The sequence below is a fragment of the Ursus arctos genome, unplaced genomic scaffold (genome assembly GCF_023065955.2).
Source record: "Ursus arctos isolate Adak ecotype North America unplaced genomic scaffold, UrsArc2.0 scaffold_20, whole genome shotgun sequence".
NCBI lineage: Eukaryota > Metazoa > Chordata > Mammalia > Carnivora > Ursidae > Ursus > Ursus arctos.
This window is the reverse complement of record NW_026622875.1, coordinates 25,525,257-25,546,501: the sequence shown is the minus strand read 5'-3', so window position 1 is coordinate 25,546,501 and position 21,245 is coordinate 25,525,257. Positions and strand designations below refer to the sequence as shown.

At 39.6% G+C, this 21,245-nt stretch overlaps 1 protein-coding gene across 1 annotated transcript in view; it reads left to right on the top strand.

The window, feature by feature from the left end:
• The first annotated feature begins 2,606 nt into the window (after nucleotides 1-2,606).
• SLC35G2 (solute carrier family 35 member G2) overlaps nucleotides 2,607-21,245 on the top strand; it is a 40,446-nt gene continuing 21,807 nt past the window's right edge. The window contains exon 1 of the mRNA XM_026497093.4: nucleotides 2,607-2,757. The gene's annotated coding sequence lies outside the window, so the exon portion shown is untranslated. The remainder of the gene's footprint in view (nucleotides 2,758-21,245) is intronic.

Genomic DNA, 21,245 nt, shown 5'->3' with positions numbered 1-21,245 from the left:
CTAAGGCATATGGTGAGGTATATGATCCAGAATTTGCTAATGGGGCATAATCCCAAGATTTTATTGTAACTACCTGGAAGTAAATGCTGTTTCTACTGGAATGGTCAGCTACACAGATGGCATAAACTGAACACTGGAGAAAGGTGGGGAGGTGGGAAGAAATCACTAAATGAGAATAAACTCTTTGAAGTCAAAGTGAGTAGAGACCTTGTTTATACTCTAGATCCAGCCATACCTGAAGCTATGTATCCAGGTATGGATTTTTCAATTACTAAGCTACAAATATTCCTTTTCTTAAGTCAATTTGAGTTTGAGTTTTTGACACTTGCAAGAAAAATCCCTCAATGCAGAAAAGAATTCCATGTATTACATATAACAAAACGTCTGAAAATCCTTTCCCGTTTTTCATTATCTCTCAGTGTCATTCAGAATGGCAGCTATGCCAACTCCCTAGTCTTACTCTCTCAAATCTCTCAGAAACCTTCTCTCCTAAACTTGGCTCACTCTACATCTTTGTTTTTCTCACTTCCAGACTCAAAAATTTGCTGGCTCTCTTCTCCCCACCCCTTCTTCCAAGAGAAACATAAAATCTAGCTGAGTTTTGTAGATAGGTCTAGCCTTCTGAGGCTCCTTTGCTCCTGTGCTTCTTTTCCTTGTCTAGATCAATGCAGTTAATGCTCAGGCTGCTTTCTGAACAACAAAGGAACGCTTCTCCTCAAAAGGGTGAAAGACTGAAAATACACGTTCAATTTTCTGTTCTGGTGTCATTTGTATTCAGTACAAATAGTGTTTGCTTGGATGTTAATTGTTTGCAAACAGCTACTTCTGGGGTTCCCTTTGGGTAAGTTTTGCTACAATAGTGCCTTGTTTTGTCTTGTCTGTGTGTGTTTTGAAGGGGCGTGGGGAAAGAAACTAGTTAAACCCATTTGATTGTTTTTTACAAGCCAGAGAAATGGTCAGGTCCAAGCTGAGATGGAGTGCTAGGGGCAATGTAATGACTGTTACTCTGTTGCTGTTTATATCCTCTCGCTATGGGAACATTCTTTGGGTTTTCTACAGAAACAGCCAGAGACTCTCATGGACAACTGCTTCACTCAGCAACGCCTTCATAAACACATTTTTCAGACACTGTGCCCAGGACTCTTTTAAGTGTCCTAAGAATATTGACTCATTCAAAAGCAGCCCAGCTGCAGTTGGGAAAGCACCAGCGCTTGCTCCATAAAGATCTAGATTGTCTCTTTACATCAAGAGGCATCCAAAAGTTCTATTATGCTGGACATTCAGATGATCTCCATCTCTTTTGTAAACACGTTGTTTATGAGTGGTCTGAATTCCTTTCTTGAGTCTATTCACACTGTCTTTGGTGTCCTCACACTGGGGGACCCATCGGGGAGACCACCTCATATGATGGCTACTTAGAGCCAAGGGAGTCAAGATGACTTTGGGAGACACTTCACCTTTTAAAAACCCCATTTTTCTTTTACTTTTTGGTTTTGTTTTCTCATGAATTTTCCCAACCACTATCTATTATAGTGTCCTGGGATGGCAGGGAAAAGATGTCCTGGCACACCCAGCGGGTCGTTGAAGAGAATTTAGGAAGGTACTTTTTAAAAGGTGCGGGAAGGGTTAAAGGAAACTTCTGTGAGCCATTACCAGTTCCATTACTGAAGGGGCAAGGGCAGTGTGAGGGGTACAGAACCAGAGAGAACTATAGGAGGGGACCGCAGGATTGGCGTAATGGCTTCCAGATAAAAAATATAGCCACTGCTAACAGAGTTGGCGCTTGGTGGGCATAGGGGAGGTCCTGAATACTATCCTGCCTTGCGATGTCCTGCGGATGCCTCCCATTGGTCAAAACCGAATGAAAGTCATAGAACAACTGATGTAGTCCATAAAGGTCAGCCGTGGGTCACAGAGCAAGGTGGAGAGCGGATCTGGAGAGACAGAAGAAAAACCAGCGGTCACATTCTATCTTTTCCTACAGCTAGCACCTCGGTTCAGGCCTCACTCTTTCTTGCCTGGCCTAGGGAAGTAACAGCTTCCTACCTGTGCTCTTGATCCATCTAGACCGTTGCTTTTATGACCAGATCTGTTTCCAAGAGACTCTATTCATTCAGCAGGGGATTGGGGTATATAAACCTGAGTCCAGGAAGCAGCTCTGCAAAGTCAAGACCCTTCGGTCAGAGGCTTCATTAGTAAAATGTCAGGTGAACTTGGGGGTGCCCAAAGCCCTTCCCCAACCACAATCAAAGGATGCTAGCCATATTTTTAAATATCGAGGCATCTGCTTGCGAGTTTTAAACACAAACAGACCGCTTGAAATGGACTAAGGCTGCCTCCCTGCCCCCTTCCAGAAGACCATGTCACCCTGGCTGACAATCGTTTGCCTCAATCCTGCTGTCTCCAAGGGCGTAGGCTAAAGGGGTCCCGGGCAGGCAGTTTCCTGGAGGCTTAGACCCTCCCATCGCGCGGGTAGGGGGAAGTCGCTCAGCTCAGGCACAAATCCTAGGCGTCCCTGCCGGTCTTCGACGCCGGCCGGGGCAGCGTTGGGGGGCGGGCAGCAGAGAGCGCAGGCGCAGTGTCCGCACCCGCGGCGCCCCCTCCACGCCCAGCCTGGCCGCCTCAGCAGCCCTGGCCGCGTTTTTCCCGGTGAAGCGCACGGTGGCCACAACCCGCGTAGAGGCTGGACTAGGCGCGCGGTAGCCGGCATTCCCGGCCGCGGAGCGCCGCGCGCACCTTCCTCGCCGTGACACACAGGTAACCGGGCCCCTGAGTCAGGCGGCAGCGGCAGCGGCAGACTGGCACCTTGACGCTGCCTGCCGGGCCGCCCCGCCCGAAAGGAGTGAGAGCCGACCCCGAACCCCACACACCCACTTTTAGTCGTGGCACCTAAGGGGCAGAGCCCCTCTTTTGGGGTTGAGCGGGCCCAGGGCGAAGCACCCCGCCCCCTTCCCAGGGGGCTCTGTTGGACGTCAGAAGGGCCGCGGTCCCCGCAGTTCCCGGCCCGGCTTTCCTGGAGAACCAGGACACTGGGTCAGCAGGATTAGCATCAACTAGGGCCCCTGCGCCCCCGTTTTCTGCCACCGGAGCACCTATAGGCCCTTCCCCAGCCTCCATAATAAAGGCTAGGGTTGTTGCTTTCCTCTGGCCCAGGAGCCCACCCAAACAAGGGTGAGTCCCCGCAGCGTCATGAGAACGGTTTCAAATCCAAACTTTAAAAATTGCTGGATCGTTTTAGAAACGTGGCCAAGAATTAGTATTTTTCTTTCTTATGTCTATGACTCTTGTACGCCAGTGTATATGGGTTGAGATTTTCATGGAGAATAAATGGTTTGTAGAAATTTTTCCCCGACGAAAGCCGAGGGCAAGGAGTAGTGGTGGAAGGGCCGGTTATTGCCAGGTGTGCTGGCTAGAGGCGCAGGGCAAGTCCACTTAGCTTCCCCAGGCCTGGGGAGGGAAACACGAACCCTCCCTGTCTCTGGGCGCTGAAGAGTTTCTACACCGTGTGCGCCCCTTTGGCCTCTTTTGGGAGGAAGAAAGGGATGGAAGGGTCGCGCGGGCCAGCTGGAAGGAGACTCGTGTTGGGGCGAGTGGGGCCCTGCATTTCCGCCCATGTTTTCGCCGCGGTTGGCGAAAAGCGCGAAGAAAAGATTGCGTCCGAGTAACGACTGAGGGTCCCCAGATAGCACTGGGCGGAGGGGACTGGGGGCGGCTTGAGAGAGGCAGTTTCCGAGCGCAATTCCACCTTCAGTGATTTTGATTGGGGTTGCCTGTGTCCTTGGTGCTGAAGTAAGTGCCTCAAGCGCCGTCGTAGGCTCACTTCCCGGGCTGGGGCCTGCCTTGCCCTTCGTACCTTTGCTAAAAATGGCTCATCTCCAAAGCAGGTGCCAGAGTGGAGCCTGCCAGACAGTGAAACCATTTGTAGATGGGTTAGATGCTGGTTCCCTGAAGATAAGGTGAAGGAAAATGCAGCTCCCCTTGGGAGTGCAAATAAAGTATATGTATAACAGGTTTGATTACCTACATGTAAGTACTCACGGTGAGAAACATGAACGCTCACATATGCATCTGTAGGATACATGTATGTTATATGCACACAAATATAATTTACATGTAAATACACTCGTAAGTTTTCAACACCATCGTGTGCTACAAGTTACACTTTTTTCCAGAGCTTTTTTGTAATTCATCTTTTTTTTTTTTTTTTTAACTCTTCTGGTCTTTCTGAACTCTTCAGAACCATTCATTTTCACAATCATCTGTTCCAAAGTCACAGAACCTGTGGATTAAAGTGTTTGGTATTATGCTGAGCAATTGAGTGTTTATACATATTTTAATTCCAGACAAAGATAGTTTAGAAAGAGGTAAAATTTATATTGGTACCAAAAAAAGTTCTTTTTTTAAAAAAGATTTTGTTAATTTATTTGAGAGAGAGAGAGCAGGAGCGGAGGAGCGGGGGGTGGGGGGGTGAGAAACAGACTTCCCGTTGAGCCGGAAGCCTCATCCCAAGACCCTGAGATCCTGACCTGAGCGGAAGTTAGACACTTAACCAACTGAGCCACCCAGGTGCCCCAGTACAAAAAATTGTTCTTAAAGGAAGTTTAAACAGAAAGAATTAATGAAAAATGTAAAAGAGAACAATATGCAGTTTAACAATCTTATAGAAAGTTATAATCTGAAGAAAATACAACTAAGATATATCATAATGCTGGCAGTTTCAAATATACTAGAGGTGTATGGTTTGTGGACTCCTTAAAGATTACATATGTATTCTTCAAAACATTAACATGGCTTTTCTCTCATAAAATATATGCTCATTTTAAGAATTTTAAGTAAGAGAGGAATGCATAAAACCAGAGAAAACCATTGTAAACAGATTTTCTTTTAGGGGAACATACATGCATTAAATGGATTGATCTTGCATTTGCATTATATAATTAATCATTAATGTCACTATCAAGGGTTGCATAATATTGCACTACATGGATAGAACGTAATTTAAATAATACCATAATAATGAACATTTATGTATTTCCAATTTTTTGCTATTACAGACAATTCTGCAAATAACATATTTGAACAAACATTTGTGCACTTGTTTCATTGTATTCTTAGAACAATTCCTAGAAGTGAAATTGTCAGTTCAATGGGTAGGTACATTTTAAAAACATTGATTTGTTCATTTATTTGTTCAGTTATTTCCTGTCTCCTCTCCTGTCTGTTTTATTCTTTACCATGTTCTCAGCATCTACGACAGTGCTAGATATATAAGTATTAATGAAGTATTTATTGGAAGAACACTATTCCCGATTGTGCTACAGAAAATGTGAACCAATACATACCACTGTAAACAGTGAATTAGAATATCAGTATCCTCATACTATCACCAAAATTAGGTTATTAGATTCTACCAAGCTTTTAAAACTATTTTCCAATTGGATAGGCAAAAAAGAACATATTTTCATATATATATATATACTGGTTATACTTATCTCTTCTTTTGTGAGTTTCCAGCCTTATTTTCTATTGGTGTGCTTATATTGTTTCTTATTTGTAAGAGCTCTTTGTATAGTAAGGACATTGTTATATATGGTGCAATTTTTTCTTGACTTTTTATTTTTAAACTTTATGGTATTTTATGCTGTATAGAAAATTTAAATTTTTTATGTAGTCAAATATATATATATTTTTTTCTTTAATTTTTGGCATTTATTTCAGTATTTCACCCCTTTATGTTGAAAGATAATCTGCCATATTTTATGATTTTATAAAAGGTTATATTTTAAATTCTAGGTTATCCCATCTTCCTTTTTAGTAAATTCATTGCTAGATGTAAAATTCCATTGAAGATCACTTTGTAAGAAGTAGTTATTTATTTTTAACTCACATTTACAGAGGCTTGTCCTTTATGAGAGGTAATACATTACTCAGTTTGAACCCTTTAACATAATGTATTTAATTTCTAAATACTTAATGAACATGTTTTTCCTTAAAATGCTATATAGTCTGTAGTATTGTTAAATTGTTAGTATGTAATCTTTTAAAAAGGAGCTATTCTTTTTGTATTTTTTTGTATAGAAGGAAAATATGACAAAATCCACTTTTTAGCCAAATTAAGAATTCATGTCCTTGAAGTTCATGAGAATGTGCACACATAAGTTTGTCACATACCTTAAAGAGAACAAAAAAACCTACATACTATTTTTTTGTATCCGTTATGGATCAAAATAACTTTTTCCAAAAAATAAAAGAATGATTATTGGGGTATTGATGAGCTATTCTATATTATTTTCTTCCTGGGGTTTAAAAACATTTTAGAACAGCCAAACAGGAATAAGTTTATTGTTTTTATATTATACATTCTAAAATATAGCTGATTATAAAAAAAAGGGATCAACACCAGAGTAGAATATAAAACTCTCTAGTAGGCCATTCTCCACAGGTAACCATGAATATCAGTTTGGAATAAAGACTTTCAGATTATTGGGGCGCCTGGGTGGCTCAGTTAGTTAAGTGTCTGCCTTTGGCTCCGGTCATGATGTCCAGGTCCTGGGATTGAGCCCTACCTGGGGTTTCCTGCTCAGCAGGGAGTCTGCTTCTCCCTCTGCCCCCCCACCTCTTGTGCACACATGCTCTCTCTCTCTCAAATAAATACAATCTTTAAAAAAAAAGACTTCCAGATTATTAAATTCCTAAATAAAGACACATTTCATTGAATGTAAGATGTTGTCAATTGTAAGATGCATTTTAAGTTTAGAAATGTGAAAAATGTGCACCTGAAATTTGGTGTATCATAAATAGAACCATATTGTATCTATTTTTCTGGTTTTTTTTCCCCCACAGAAGATATAGATATCCTCCCATCTGATACATGGAAGTATTGAATTAATCAACATCCCACTTAAGTACAGATTCTTTACAACTTTTTAATAAAAAAAACAATGCCATCTTGAACATTCTTTTAATATACCTCTGTGTAATGGTATTTCTATAGACTAAGTCCTAAATGAAATTGATAGATTAGGGAGAATGCACACTTTGCGTTTTGGTGCATGTTTTCTGTTCTCCAAAATTCCTGTAAATATTTGCCCTGCAAAAATAGCGTATGATGCTCTGGATTCTTCGTTCATGCTAGAGATAATCAGCCTCTTCCATTTTCCTCACTTAAAAGACAAAGCAGATATCTCACTCTTTTTAAAATTCTTGTTTCTGTGACTTTTATAGAAATTGTGCATCTTTTCATGTGTCTATTGGTTACTTGTATTTCTTTTTTTGTGCATTACCTATTCATGGCCTTTGCCCATTTTTTTTTTGAGTTTTTAAGAGTCCATTTGATATGAAAGATGTTGACTTTTTGTTGCTGCTGTTGTTTTTAGTAACTTAAATTTTTTTATGGTTTTTTTTTCTGCACAGATTTAAATTTTCATGGAGACAAATCTGTCCATCTTTTCTTTGTGACTTTTCACCTTGATGTTACACTTAAAACACTACTCTAGTTCCCCAACCCAAGATTATACAAATATTCTCTAGTGAGAGAAAGAGCACAATTAAATTTACTAAGGAGTAGAGCTCAGAACCATATTGTATTTAGATAATTACCAATTCTGCTTCTAGTAGGATCTAATAGGTTTTATCTATTTGTGTTGGTAGATCTATCAATCAGCTCCAGCAGGGGGTGGGTAGATGTAAGTAGAGGGGTCAAAGGAACTGAAGAGGGGCAGTGATCACACTGGTTTCATTTAATACGCCTAATATTTTTGTTTTACCTATTAGAAATGGGAGTGAGTGAATTCAGTCACAAGAGAAAATAGTAGTTGGGAGATTGACTGATTAATCATACCTTTTTTTCATACTTTTACATAAATTAGAGTCTTTTCAAAGACAAAATTAATGAGAATATGCAAAGAAATAAGTAATCCAGTTATTAAATATAAGTTTAATTGGAGCTTGTAAAGTTGATTTTCACAATATTTTTAATTCAAATGGATAGCTGAATTCCCCTTTTAACTTGGATAGCGTTGCTATTCACGCTGCAGACCTCCTAGCTGATCTCAGCAATTTTTGATTTATCTAGCAACCTGACAGTTTGTGGTTACCATGAGGATTAGATACCCCTCCCATCCCCAATTATTAGATGCTTGAAGAGTCTTTGCCTCCTGGTGACCTGAGTAGAAATATAAATTTCCAGTTTGGCATTGGAATTTGTTGGTGAGGAAAAAGATGTTGGCATTAATTATACTCTAATCAGGCCTTTTTTTCTGAGCACTTTTAAACATTTCATTGGTGAGGAGAGTTTTGTTTCATTTTTCTTGCTGCGGCTACCTTGCACTATGGATGATATTTCTTAAACACTCTGATAAATCAGTTCCAGGATGTTATGGGCCACTACTATGTCTTCCTTCTTATTTCATGTTTCTCCTGAATAATTTTGATTATAAAATCAGGCAAAGTACCCTTCTTATCATCACACTTTTTTTTTTTTTTTTTTTGCCATTTTGCCCTTAGCAATGATTCTCCAAGTAAATAAAGTGTTACACCGACAGTCACTGTCTGCTGGCCACTGTTTGGGTGTAGGAAGGAGAATGATAATCACTCCAATATCTCTCCTTTCTCACTTTTCATCTATCTACATTCTAGTCTAGACACAGAGAGTAGCCTTCTACTTAGTAGGAAATGTCAGAGAAGAGCTGAGGTCAGAGTTTTTTTTTTTCTTCTGTGGACCAAAACCTTATTTTGCCCTATAAATTTTAATATACATATATAATTTTGAAATTTTGGCTTTCATAACATTACCACAGGTTAAATTATTTATTCATTCTTTCTCCTATAGTCATTGCTATAATAGAATTATATGTGACCAATAAGCATATTTAATACTTTATGTGCACTTAACACTGTTTGATAGTTACATAGGAACTCAATTTGTATGCCTGTCACCTTTCCTGACTATATCAAAATCATGTGGTTTGTGTCTTTTTCCTTTTATTTAAGACCCCAAATATCAGTACCTTTACTGAACTCTGACTTTTACTTTAAGAACTTGATGAAGGAAAGTAGAAATATTATGTAATTTCCCATTTATTTTGCCCTGGTCTCTGTGTAACTCTGGCTGAGCCTTTGATGTAAATAAGTGTGAATTCACCCAAGGGTGAATAAGGCTTCTGAAGCTGGTGGTGAACCAAGGCAGATACTTGCATTATTTCTTGGATTCCTTTAAATTTAAGGTTAGGAGACAGAAGATAGAATCAGGTTGCAGAAGTGTGATAACCAGAGCTCAGCACCACAACTAATTAGACCCAGAATTAGTGGTCTCTGGTTAAGAGGGTGACTTTCTCCAAAGCAGGCCAGCTATGCCAGAGGACATGTACCATTTGCTGACTCCATATTGCCCCTAGGGCCTGGGGATACTGAGAAAAAGATAAGGACATATCTCTGTTCTTGGAGTGTAACACTTTATCAGGGGTTAGTGTTACATACACGAATCATAGTGATACCATATGTCAAGGACTATAACAGAGTCCTGTAGAAAGTGTTCTTAAAGCCAGAGGAGGAACAGATTGTTCAGTGAGAAGGTTCTCCAAGTAAGTCACTAGGAACATTGTGAGGATGTGTTTGGAGATTTGCCAGAGATTTCTTTGTGGGGTAATTGATGGCCTCAAGTTGGGCTGGAAGCTGAGGGTTTGGATTTGAAGCCTGGCTGCCATGTTTAGCACCTTTGTAAGCTTGGGCAAGTCACTGTACCTGGCTGAATTTCACTGCATTTTTTAAAAAAGATTTTATTTATTTATTTGTCAGAGAGAGAGAGAGAGAGCACAAACAGGGGGAGTGGCAGGCAGAGGGAGAAGCAGGCCCTCTGCTGAGCAAGGAACCCGATGCAGGAATCAATCCTGGGACTCTGGGATCAGGACCTGAGCTGAAGGCAGATGCTTAACGGACTGCGCCACCCAGGCGTACCAGGATTTTTTATTTTTAAGATCGAATAATATTAGTGTCTACTTTGTTAGGGTTGTTGTGGGATTAAGTAAGACATTACGGGTAAAGCACTTGGTATAAGCCTAGTGTATAGTAGTCTAGTTTGTTTATTTTGCCTTTCTAGAGTTGCATGTAAATCACTCTGGACGAATGATTATTCATTCTATTATCAGAGCTTTCAGTGGTAAATGGACTTATAAACTCTGTGTTTTCTGAATCTGTATGATAATTCCCCTAATCTGGAATTTTCTCTTTTAATATAGTTTAAATCCCAACCTTCTGCTTTTTACCAATTCTCATACTATCCACAAACAAAATAGGCCTAGTCTGGCATTGTCATGACTTAAGCTTTGTTCTTTAGTACTCTGATGTTAAAGCAAATACATATTTAATTGTATAATTTCCTTCCTTTAATGTGTATAGAACTTGTGTCCGTTTTGTGACACTTGTAACCATATATTGTTTCTACCAAATGAATATATTATTTATTTTTTTAATTTTTATAAGATCATTTATTTCTTATTTGAGAGAGAGAGTACGTGCACGTGCATGGGGGGAGGGGGAGAGAGAAAGTCTTAAGCAGACTCTGGGCTGAGCACAGAGCCTGACATGGAGCTCTGTCTGACAACCCTGAGATCACGACCTGAGCCGAAACCAAGAGTCGGACACTTAACCGACTGCACCACCCGGGCGCCCCTGAACATGTACATTTTTTTTTTAAGACTTTATTTATTTATTTGACAGAGATAGAGACAGCCAGCGAGAGAGGGAACGCAAGCAGGGGGAGTGGGAGAGGAAGAAGCAGGCTCATAGCAGAGAAGCCTGATGTGGGGCTCAATCCCATAACGCCGGGATCACGCCCTGAGCCGAAGGCAGACGCTTAACTGCTGTGCCACCCAGGCGCCCCTGAACATGTACATTTTTTAAGAGAAAGCTTATGTCTTCCTAACCTTATCTCTGATAATGTCTTAGATAGTGTCTTCCACATAGTGGGCACTCAGTAAATACTGACTGAATGAAGGAATTAATGTGAATGCATGAGGCTGCCAGAATAGTTGCTGTGACCAGGCTGCTCCCACAGAAACAGAATCTCCTGAATAGGAGAGATTATAAAACCTGGTGTATGTTCAGAGAAGAGTGGTTAAGATGGTGAGAAGACTGAAAGCCACAATTACACATGGAATAATTGAAACAAAAGAGAAGGTTTTCAGTTGGGAGAAGAGAAAGCTGCAATGTGGAAGGTAGGAAATAGTTCTGATATTGAAATGTTGTCATGTGGAAGAGGGAATTAATTAGTGATCCCAGAGGAGATACATAGGAACAGACTCTGGAAATTATATGGAGAGAGATTCTGACACAAGGTTAGAAAATAATTTTCTAACCATTAGAATGACTCTCACGTGGCTGCCTTGAGAAGGAGTGAGCTTCCTGTCATTGTAGGTATTCAAACAGAATTGGTGCTGTCCGTTGGGGATGCTCTAGAGGATACAGATAGCCCCTGACTTAACAATGATTTGACTTATGATTTTTTGACTGTATGATGGTGCAAAAGCCATATGCATTCATTAGAAACCATACTTCCAGTTTTGAATTTTGGTCTTTTCCCAGGCTGGCGATATGTGATATGGTTCTCTCTGGTGATGCCGGGCAGCCGCAGTGAGCCACAGCTCCCAGTCAGCGACACGATCACGAAACTGAACAACTGATACTTACAACTATTCTGTTTCTCACTTTCAATACAATATTCAGTAACTTACATGAGATATTCAACACTTTATTATGAAATAGATTTTGTGTTAGATGATTTTGCCCAACCGTAGGCTAATGCAGGGACATCTGAGGTAGGCGAGGCGAAGCTGGGGTGTTCTGGAGGTTGGTGCATTAAGGGCATTTTTGACTTACAATACTTTCAACTTATGATGGGTTTATCAGGCTGTAACACCACCGTGAGTGGAGAAAGATGTATAGTTAGCTGCAAAGGAATTGGAGTAGATGACTCCCCAAATCTTCTTCAAGTCTCATGGTCTTTAATTTTATGTATATTATTATAGTATTGTGTATGGTTACCCTATATTAAATATATACATGTTTATGTACACTTTTTATATGTATATATATAAATATATATATTCTCATTATCACAATAGTGCCTAAATTAATGGTGAAAATGACTTTTCAGAAACTTGATCTTGATTACTTAAAAAAATGTTACTAATGTGTTTTTTGCTTGAGGATGCCAGTTTGTAAAATATTATTCTACATGAACACTGTGTACTTAAACTGCAATAAACAAGTTTAATAATGTTGTTAGCATCTGGGAGCACTAGGGTGGTGCAGTCAGTTAAGCATCCTACTCTTGGTTTCAGCTCAGGTCATGATCTTAGGGTTGTGAGATCGAGCCCCACATGGGGCTCCGTGCTCAGTGCAGATGCTCAGTGCAGAGTCTGCTGGAGATTCTCTCTCCCTCTCCCTCTGCTCCTCCCACTCATGCTCTCTCTCTCAAATGAATAATAAATCTTTTTAAAAATAACGTTTTTAGCATCTCAAAAGCAAATAAATATTATTTCAGTTTCTAAATTAAACCTAAAAAGAGAAAAGAAATAAGTGACCCAGAGTCAACTTGTCCTGATTCAGATGAGTTGTGAGTTCAGGATTACATCACCACTATCACCACCGCCACCATTACTAACATTTATTTAGCATTTACTATGAACCTAGCTGTTTTAAGCATGCCACATGTATTAACTCATGTACTTCTCCCAACAACTATCTATCTATGGGATAGATACTGTAATCCCAAATGTATTTTTTTACATTTACTTTGAAATAATTTCAAACTTACAAGGAAGTTGCACTTGTAGCCCAAGGAACTTCTGGGTGAAGGGTAACTCCCATATACCCTTCACCCGATTTCTCCACTTGTAAGTATTTTACAACATTTGTTTTGTCATTCATTCATACTCTTTCTCTTTTTTTCTGAACTGACTGGAAGTTGCAGATGTGATGCCTAATTAACCCTAAATACTTAAGTATTTTCCCTAAAGATAAGACCCGCTTCTGTATAACCATAGTATTACAACCAAAATGAGGAATTTAACAGTTACAATTCTACCATCAAATCCACAGACCTTACTGAGAATTTGCCATTTGTTCCAATAATTTACTCTTTTAAAAAAAAGGTTTATTTATTTATTTTAGAGAAGAGAGAGAGAGAGTGTGCGTGTGTCGGGGAAGGAGGGCAGGACAGAGGGACAGAGAGAGAAGTCTCAAGCTGACTCAAGCCTGACGTTTTTGAAAGTTCAGGCCATATTGTTTGGCTCAGGTCATGATCCCAGGGTCCTGAGATAGAGCCCAGCGTCAGGCTCCCTGCTCAGCAGGGAGACTGCTTCTCCCCCACACATGACCCCCCCCTTGCTTGCTCTCTCTCTCTCTCTCCCTTGCTCTCTCTCTCAAATAAATAAAATCTTTAAAACAAAACAAAGCAGAACAAAGTTTAGGCCATTTTGCAGAATGCCCCCCACTTTAGGTTTGTCTGTGTTTCTTCATGATTAGTTGCAAGTTATGCAATTTTGGCAGGAATATGATAGAAGAGATATTGTGTTCTCAGTGTATCTTATTAATTAATAAAGATTTGCTGTTGGTGTTGGTTTTGATGACTTGGTTAAGGTGATAACTTCTTCACTGTAAAGTTATTAATTTTCCCTTTGTAATTGATAAGCATTTTGTGGGGAGATTCTTCAAGACTATGTAAACATCCTGTTCTTCAGTAAACTCAGTCACTTATTTTGATTCTTGCTTGAAAAAATTATTACTGTGATGATTGCCAAATGGCAATTTTTCCAGTTCCAACATTATTTTACATTTATTAGTTGGTATTTTATTATAAGAAAGAGTTTTCTCTATTTATTGGTTAATTCATTTATTTACGTAAGCATGGACTTGCAGATTTCTGTTTTATTCAGTGGATTTTAACCCACTGTTGTCATTGATTTTGATGCTAAAATCGTTAGAGATTCATCTGTTCAAATCCCGTTCAAGCTGGTTCTTGTGTTCTTTCAACATCTCTATTTTATTCTCGGCGTACTTTCTGATGGCAAGATGTTTCAGGCTTATCTTGTTTCTCTTATTCTTACCCAGCCATTTCAGTCATTTCAAAAGCTATTTCTCCAGGGAGCCATGGTTTCTTTTAGTAGACAATGCAAGCTCTGGGTGCTATGTGTGGTTATTAATACTAGAGTGTCATTGCTTTTAGACCATTTTTGCAGACAGAGCCAGGAAACTCAAAAACACATATGCACATAAATCTATATCTATTTCTATAGCTAGTCATCTAGTCATATTAAAACCCATGAGTTTACTCTAATGTCTTCAACTCCACTCCAATACGACAGGGTTCCTTCTAGTCGTCACTTTTTTTTTCAGTTTGTAATTTCCTTTCTAATGATGAGAAATTTGGCCCCCATTAACCTCAGTATTTAATTATTGACTCATTCTCCCTTTATATAAATAATACCCTGGCCTCATGGGCCACCGCCTTGGCCCCAGCTCCTCCTCAGACTCAGTCCTCTCGGCCCCACTAGCCCCCTCCAGCCTTAAGTCACACAGTTAGAAAGTGGTAAAGCAGGAAAAAACCCTGCCAGTTATTTGACAGAGAACCCTTGATTGGGTCTTCAAGCCTAAGGGCATCTATTTGTGAAAATGCTCCTTTGAAGATACACAAGGAAAAGGGGTCCTTGGGCTAATGAGATGAAGATTTAACCAGGCAGAGTGGCAGTCCTCAGGGATGTCCCTTCTGTGAGAAACTTGGAGAATGAATGGTGGAGGCAGCCAAATGCTGCCACCTGCCAAGAACCAGAATGAAGGATTTCTCCAAAATTGGTGTGGTTCAGGGTTCAGTCAACTGCCTCTCCAGTGCCACTAATATGCCACTGTTTTGTTACTATGTCTAGAACACATTCCATTAAAACAGAAATTTATCACTGTGATGTATTTGTAAAGAGGGAAATATTGCTTTTATTAGCAGCTTCTTAAATTGAAGTTCTAGGAGATGGATGACTGTGTCTGTTGTTTTAGGGCTGACTTCATTTCCTGGTCCAGAAGATCAGAAATCTGTTTGTATTTTAGAAAACAGCATGAGGTCCATCTGTTCAGGTCACATTTTCCCACATTAACACAAAGATTTATGGAGTGGTAAACTTATGTAAGAAAAACCATTCGTAGTTATATTATTTGCTGCCATTTGAATTGACATTATTTTTTGTTAGCCACGAAAATATTATAAACACATACGTGCACAATGAATTAATTCTTTCAAACATCAAGTGTAATAAAGGAATCCTTCTTAGTTCATGTAGTATTTCACCTTGTTTTGGTTAGCATTCTAGACGTCATCCATTCAAATTCTCTCCATGATACTGTTTATCCACAGTTTTGCTTCCAACAGAAGGTACAGACAGACGTACAAGAGCTATATTTGGTTTCCTGGGTGACTATACTGGTCTGACTGAAATACAGCATAATGATTTTTTTCCTCTGATGAAAATAGCTTGATTCCCCCCACCACACCCCCCAGTATATGAAATAAACACAAATTTAGGTAGAAAATGAAGCAAAGAGTATTAAGAAGAAAGTACTTAAAAACTGAAATTCTGCCATCCACAGTAAAAATTGTTTTATATTTAAAAAATCATACCATGAATACTCTTTTATAACTTTCTTTTTACTTAGCAATGTGACATGAAGTTTTTTTTTATGTCATCATGTATACATCCGTATTATCTTTTTGGATGACTGCATAATATTGCATTGACGTTTTCATTTTACCAGTCCCCTATTAGAGGATAATGAAGCTATTTTCAATTTTTTTATTGTATAAAGAAAGCCATGATGAATATCCTTGCATGCTATATTTGTGTACTCTACTAGTGATCTCCTTGGGATATATTCCTCCCAAAAATGGCATTGCTGGGTCAAAGAGTTCACACATTTAACATTTTGATACATGTTGCTGGCAAAGTAACTCTTAATGAGATGGATTGTATATACTATGCTTGTCCTTCATACACAGTGTCCCTGCCAATGATGGGACTTGTCTCTTTTTCAACTTTGTAGTAGCGTTATATGTATGTGTGTATATTCTCTAACAGACATTTAAGGGAGTGATTTTAATAAATCTAGGTATGCACTTAACCAACCAGGTGTTGTCCAGTTTTACTCAAAATATGGTGATTTATGGTTTGGTTTGAAGCAAGATGACATTTGGTCCATTTTTTAATTGTTTTTTCTTATTTGAGTTAAGTTAATTATAGTATATGGTATATGTGACTGAGTTGTAATTTCATTGAGTGATATTTATAGTATATCTGAAGATCAGTTATGATTAAATGAAACCAAATTTGTAAAATTTTGATCTAATTCATTTGGCATTTCCATAAGTCTTAGCCTCAAGAGGTATTTCAGGCTTGGCCTTCTTGTGGATAAACAGCAGCAAGAACAGGGTAAATGTGAGCAGGTGGTGTATGTAGCGTTTAAGGGATTTGAGAGTACACTCTATTGATCCTCGGTGTTCCTTTTTTTGTTCAGGGCCTGGTGCAAGTCCTGGGGGTCAGGGTTGGTAAGCTTCTTTGAACTCACCTGGTCTGTTTGTTCTTTTCTTACGAGAATTAGGTAAGGGGTAAGCGACCAATCATACTTTAACAAGCATATTGGAACAGCCCTATAATCTGTTTTACATTACATTTAATTAGCATCTAACCTAATTGATGGCTTAACCATTTATGTACATGTAAAAAAGTTCATGGAAATAGAAAAGGATCATTTTATTCCTGCCCCTCCCCCTTCTAACAATGGCTCCCTGCCACTCTTAACAGATTCACTCAGCACAGCTGATTTTAAAGGTGCTGATTCACTGCTGACTGATTTTGCCTTTTTTAAAAAGACACCAGGAAAGTAAGTGGTAGATGATAAATATGTGTTCACTGAGAATGTCATAGTTTATGCAAATTGATAGGTCCACTGCTTCAGAGATTAGAAAAGCTCTTTCCTGGAAAGGGAAGTGTCGATTATAAATGGTGAAAGACTCTTACATTCCAGCAAGTTCTTAGCTGCCAGCCGACATATTCATCACAGTGTGCCAGAATGGATTTTGAAAACGGTACAACATAAATTGCTCTGCTCCAGATCAGGCATCATTGCCTTCACACAAGCCAAATCAACCTGCTTGTTTGAAAACTGCCAAATAAGGCTTTCTTTCAACCTCAGTTAACTTTTTCCTTTCCTCGTGTGCATGGTTCATTACAGTCTACTAACGTCATCAACCACAATTGAGTATAGCGGAGCCCGGCTCCTCACCTTGATTTTGCCTACACGGCAACAGGCGCAGTTGCTTCCAAGCTGATGGCGAGAGAGAATGTTCCGCCGATCTCTCCAGATTGATAACTCCCTTCACGACTTGCCCCTTTCCACCCCTTTCCCTTTTCCGCTTTTTGCTTTCATTTAGCTCTTTTCTTTTTCTCGGTCTTTGTCCCTCCCAGAGCTAGCTGTTGGTTCCTAGCAGCTCTTGCACAGCTGATAACCCCCGACTGTCCTTTCACTAACTTTATGCCCTAGAACTGTCAGCTGAGTCTCCAGCTCAAACTTGGGCTAAGCCTCCCATTTAGTGCATCTCATCCATTTCTCCTTCCTACCTCTCCCCCGACCCCACATCCATCCCAACAAATCTGTCTCCTTACCTCACCTCATCTCCATGTCTCTTAGCTGTCATTTTCTCCTCTCCTGTAACCCAGACTGGCATAGCTCAGCAAAATCCTCAGGTCTCTCTCCTGTTCTCTTGTATCCCAGTTTAGCCCAACTCTTCCCAGCTCCCTTGCTCCTCCCAGCCTGGCCTACTCAGAATCCAATATTCACTGCCTTTCCTAGTTCAACTAAGCAGCCTTCATCCCCAGCCCAGCCTGCTATGCCGCACGCTGCTGCCTGGCTCAGCCCTATCGAAGCAGCCTTGACCCACACCCTCTTGGGCAGCTTCTGCTTTTCAGCCCAGAATAAGGATTCTTTCTCACCTAAGTATCCCTCTTTTAAACTTATGTTAGCTCACATGCTGAGGAGCTTATCATTCAGCCTATGTGCCCCAGATCTCTTCTAGCCTGGAATCGGCGAGCTGTCATGCAGTTCTGGTGCTCGGGTGCATTTATTAGCACTGCAGGCAATGACCCTCACAGAGGATGTTACCTCATTGACCTGTCATCAGCCAAGTACAGTGATGATGGTGAATTTGGACTTATTCTTCCACATTCCTCCCTTGATTTTTCTAAGCAAGATAAATTCATGAGATGGTTAGCGGGGTCAGGAGGTACAGTCAATGGCTATAGAAAGGAAAGCTAGCTATTGCTACAGTAATACAGAATTGAACCCAGTCCAAGGGCTGGACTAACAGGGTCAGAGCACCAAAGCCAGCTTCCAGAGTGCCACAAACTTGCCATTCCTCAGACTCTCAGAGTAAATTATTTTCGCTCAAGAACAAGATGCTTATGAGTAAAGTGAAAGACGTCATATCCTACTAATTTTTGAGCCGAGATGTTTCTTACTGGTCAATAATGTGAATATAAAGGTCAGAATTTACCCCCTACTAATTTTTGAGCCGAGATGTTTCTTACTGGTCAATAATGTGAATATAAAGGTCAGAATTTACCCCCAGCAACCCCCAAATAACATTTTTAGGGTAAATACCTAAGTTTCCACCTATAATCATGTCTACAAATCATGGGAGTAAAACTCAAGTTTAGAGCCAATTTAAAGTCCATTCTAAAATTATAATAGGGTTGGTGGAGGGGATGTGGGGCAGGGGATGAGCTAAATGGGTGATGGGTATTAAGGAGGGCACTTATTGTGATGGGCACTGGGTATTGTATGTAAGTAATGAATCACTAAATTCTACTCTGAAACTAATATTACACTATATGTTAAGTAACTATTTATTTTTAAATAAAAACTTGAAACAGTATAAAAAATAAAATTGTATCCTTTGACTCCAAAAAATCGAAAATGTGGAAGGTAATCACTTCCGGCTAGTATAAATAGAAAGTACTAAGTAATTAAGCAACCATATTTAACAGAGAGTTTAATAAAATGTCATAATACTCTGATAAATATTCAGATGATGACTTTGAAGTGTTTTAAAATAAATGAAGATAGCACCCTTAGTTCATAAAGCAATGTCTAATATATTAACATTTATTGCTCCTAAGAGAATTCAAAGTATAGCTTATTCTAGCCACCAAAACATTTGAGAATGGAAAAAATGGTAACACCAATAATATTTTGGTCTTTTATATTCCAAATACTCAATGCCAACTTTCAGTAAATACCCTCACTCCATTCATTCAGTCTGATTTTATTGCCATTTCCTTACGTCTTTCTTGCTGGATGGTTCAGGATCAGCTTCAAATGACAAGGAGATATGAAAAATGAGGTTCAAGGGCTTTCCTATTTTTAGATTGAAAATTCTTTAGGATGTAACACAAATGAAAGTTCTCTCAACCCAAGAACTTTGCAGAGATGCTGACCCCTCCCCCAGGTGAATCCTTGCTGGTTTGTTCTGACAATTCTGGGCCAGCATGGGGCCAACAGAGACTCCAGGGGCAGCCACACCAGGATGGGTTCCTCAGGGATCCGGAACCAGTGTCCCTAGCACAGAGAGTCAGAATTGCAGCTAACCGACAAAGATAACCATCTGAGGACAATCTCAAAGGTGATATCAGGACAGAAATAGGAGAATGAACAGCAGAACCTGTGGGAACTGATTGCAAGATGGGAAAAAGTTCAAGGAGCAGTTGTAGAATGCAGTTCAGGACTGAGCTTTGGTTTGTTCTATCAACATTTATTACATGTGTTTTATGTGCCAGGAACATAAATATGAATGAGAACTCTCTTGCCTTCATGGAACTCATGGGCCACAAAGGAGATTCTGACTTTGGCATGCTCCCTTGAGATGTTGCCTGGATCTACCGAAGGTGTGAACATGGCAGATTAAAGGAGCCACCTTAAACTGTGCACAAACCAGAGAACTCGGGATGTATTGACAAGTCCTGCCCAGCATGAATGTGTGAGGAGGTGAAGTCATACTGTGGCAGCTCCCCAGTTTTCTGTGGCTCTGAGTCTTCTCAGAAAGAGCACTTTAAAAATCAGAGTCTGAGTGAATTTTAGTACTTGCCCCTTGTCCTGGAATTTGCTAGCTGGGCCTACATGAAGATTTGAGTAGAAGTGTTTGGGAGAGTAGACAGAGTGTGCAAAGGAGGTATAAGAAAACAAATTGCCTTGGTAATTACATTTCCGGAGAACTAAGTAATCACATAAAATTTAAAAGGTTCCCAGCAGAAAATGGCTTGAAGGAATTATTCAGATTCTGTTCTAATTAGCAGCCCTAAGTCCTTATTTACCACAATTGACATGTACTTATCTTCAATATGAGCTCAAAGTGCTGTCTACCCATCGTTAAGGAAATCTTATGTTATTGTTACCCTAGACTGCGAACCAATTCTGGTGGATTCTTTCAAAAATCTACTCTAGTTTTCTTGACAAATTGTAAGCTATTTTCCCCAAATAGCAACTACGTGAGGAGCAAAATGTAGGCAAATCATCTCCTATGAATACTGTTATACACCACCCTAGCCCATCGATAAAAGAATTAATTGCAACTTAAAGAATTATCTTCAGTTTTTGAATCATTAGACCAGCATTGTGGAGCTCCAGTGGCGCAATCGGTTAGCGCGCGGTACTTATACATTAGACCAGCATTGTGTGAATACTTTTCCATAACTTTCAAAATATTAATGTTTTATTAGCATCATAATAAAATAATATTGTGAAAAGCAGAGTAGGCAGGAAAGGTTCCTTGATTGATGGGATTCAGTTTTAAATATTACATGGTACACTAATTATCTGTGTATCAGACAGGTTTAGTTACAGATAACAAAAATCACTTTACCTCTTTGAATCAGAAAGACATATAATACACGAAATCAGAAGTTTCTAAGATCATTAGAAGGGCTGGAGGAGCAGATTTCGAGTTGGGCCTCCAGGCATACTTCCTTGAATGCATGATTGTTTTGTCTTTTAAAAAATTCCTAATCTAGCAACTCATAAACTGTAAATAATAACCTTCTTGCTATAGAAACAGCAGAGAGGAAAATAAATCTTTCTTCTATGCTAATGTCAAAATTTCCACAGTATTTGACCAATAGGAAGCAAGCAAGCTAGTATTTATTGAGCACCTGCTA